The sequence below is a fragment of the Gekko japonicus genome, unplaced genomic scaffold (assembly GCF_001447785.1).
Source record: "Gekko japonicus isolate JY-2015 unplaced genomic scaffold, Gekko_japonicus_V1.1 scaffold7065, whole genome shotgun sequence".
Classification (NCBI taxonomy): domain Eukaryota; kingdom Metazoa; phylum Chordata; class Lepidosauria; order Squamata; family Gekkonidae; genus Gekko; species Gekko japonicus.
Window position 1 is genome coordinate 1 of NW_015164422.1, and position 2563 is coordinate 2563.

The following is a 2563-nucleotide window of genomic DNA, read 5'->3' on the forward strand; positions in this document are numbered from 1 at the left end:
ACCAGAGCAATGGCCTGGCTTGAGCCACACACAGAGAGAGACAGCTGGGAAATAACGGATCTTTTGAAGAAGAGAGAGGAGTCCTTGCCAGAGTGGATTCACATCGCGATAGGAATCCTCCACGCTCTGGCCCTGAATCCTGTACCGAGGAGGAACAAAGAGGACAGGAGAGTGTCGTGCCTCCGGGAGGCTAGGGTGGGGACAGCATCCAGTTACGTGTAACAGCAGCAGAAGCAGCAACAGCATCAATTGCAGAGCTTGATGCGGGTGCCCTTGGAGAGGATGCGGAAGAAAGGGAAGATGCGCTCGCGGAAAGAGGCATTGAAAGTGTGGATGTGGGTCATGCTCTCGGTGTTGTAGAAGCTCAGCTGGCCCCGCTCATAGTCCAGGTAGACAACAAAGCGGCGGAGCTTCTCGGATGGAGAGAGGGACGTCTGCTCGGTGGTCGTCAGTGCCTGGTATTTCTTCCCGTTGGTCCCCACGCACCAGATCTCCCGCTTCAGGTGGGGACCTCTGCTGGACTTCTCCTTGCGCCTGGCCGTTTCCCGGGCCGCCCCCACGGCCCAGCCCCACCCGCCGCTCACCTCCACTTCCCAGCAGTGGCGGCCCCAGGTGAAGCCCTTCAGAGCCAGCACGCAGTAGTCGGAGTTGAAGCGCTTGGGGGTGTCGGGCACGTCTCGCCAGCGCTCCCCTAGGCGGACGCTGCGGCAGTCCGAGGAGAGGGTGAGGCGTGGATGGGCCGTCTCTGGGTCCAGGGTCAAGTCAACTGTACACAAGGGGCACAGAGGGAAAGAAGACGTCAGCAGGAGGTGGAATCTTCCCGCCTGGCACACTTTAACACGGGCCAGGTTTGGAATGTCTTTCCACGGTGAGGCGTGGATGGGCCGTCTCTGGGTCCAGGGTCAAGTCAACTGTACACAAGGGGCACAGAGGGAAAGAAGACGTCAGCAGGAGGTGGAATCTTCCCGCCTGGCACACTTTAACACGGGCCAGGTTTGGAATGTCTTTCCACTCCAGTCCTATCCAAAATGGATTGCAGCAAGTTACATTATTTGTACTTCAATAAAAGGATAGAACTGTGTCTCCAGGGGTTTTTTTGGTGGGAGTTTATGACCTGTCAAAATACTGGGTCATCTCAGTTGTTAAGATTAACGTATTTCTAGCTCACACTGGTGATGAGAGCTTGCCTGCTAATAAGCTCAGAGAAAGAAGGCCAAGGTGGCAGTTTTGCTGAATGCTGAAAGTCCCTTGAGGACCGCAGTTCCTTTCCACTGCTCTTGCCCCAACCATTTTGCTTTGTCTGTGTTCTCTTCACTCCGTAAGCTAAGAGAAATGCAAACCAAAAATACACGCAAGCAAACCTGCACCTCTGATAACAGCGTGGAAGTACCAGTGTCGTTGCATTTATGCAAGTATACTCAGTCAGCAAGAATTCGAGCACCTCCTGGAGAGAAGCCTCCTCAGGGCAGCCTCCCACGATTCCTCAACCTCTGGCCAAAGTGGGTGGGGGTTAGTGCGGCTCTATGGTCTTTTCAGACCCAAGCTTTTAAAGACTACCGTGGCTAGGTTTAATGTGGTACCATCTGCACTTCTGACAGGAAGACCCAAAAACATTCCCTCCCAAGTGGAAACCTGGTCCTTACTCTGCTAGCCTGCTTGCAACACTGGTCCCTGCGCTTTTTCTTTGCAGATTCTACTAACAGGCACACTTGGATTTATTGGAACCTGCGCTGGCCGATAAAGAAACTGCCCTCTGAGCAGAAGACTCTCAAAATCTTACTGGCAGGGGTTCACCAAAAAATGATGGTATTTGTGGCCATGTTTCTGTTCTCTGAAATGAAAATCTGGGCTGAAATTACATCCAATGTATAATGTATTTGGATTCTACCCCCCAAACTCTTAGATATATTAGAATGAACGGTGTGTTGAAATCCTATGTGGATGGTTTTATAATAGCTTTTTTCCTGGGTGGTCCCACCCCCAGTTCTGAATGGCCTGTGGGCCACAGTAAAGACTGACTGACCTTAGCTAGGAAACAGAATAAGCCCCGTTTCTCTCTAACATATGCAGAAGTTTGTAGAAAAATCTGTGTGGCTCCAATTCCCTCCGTTTTATAGCTTTTTTCCTGGGTGGTCCCACCCCCAGTTCTGAATGGCCTGTGGGCCACAGTAAAGACTGACTGACCTTAGCTAGGAAACAGAATAAGCCCCGTTTCTCTCTAACATATGCAGAAGTTTGTAGAAAAATCTGTGTGGTTCCATTGCCCTCATTTTTGGCAATGGGGGGGGGGAAGGAAGAAGAAGAAGAGATTGGATTTATACCCCGCCCTTCACTTGGAGTCTCATAGCGGCTTACAAACTCCTTTCCCTTCCCCTCCCCACAACAGACACCCTGTGAGGTGGGTGGGGCTGAGGGAACTCTGGCACAAACTGCTCTTTTTCAAGGACAGCTGTGCCAGAGCTTGTGACTGACCCAAGGTCACATCAGCAGGTGCAAGTGGAGGAGTGGGGAATCAAACCCGGATCTCCCAGATTAGAGTCCGCACACTTAACCACTACACCAA

The 2563-nt window shown here is 51.8% G+C and overlaps 1 pseudogene; it reads right to left on the reverse strand.

The window, feature by feature from the left end:
- Positions 1 to 6: 6 nt before the first annotated feature.
- LOC107108473 overlaps positions 7 to 2563 on the reverse strand; it is a 9643-nt pseudogene continuing 7086 nt past the window's right edge.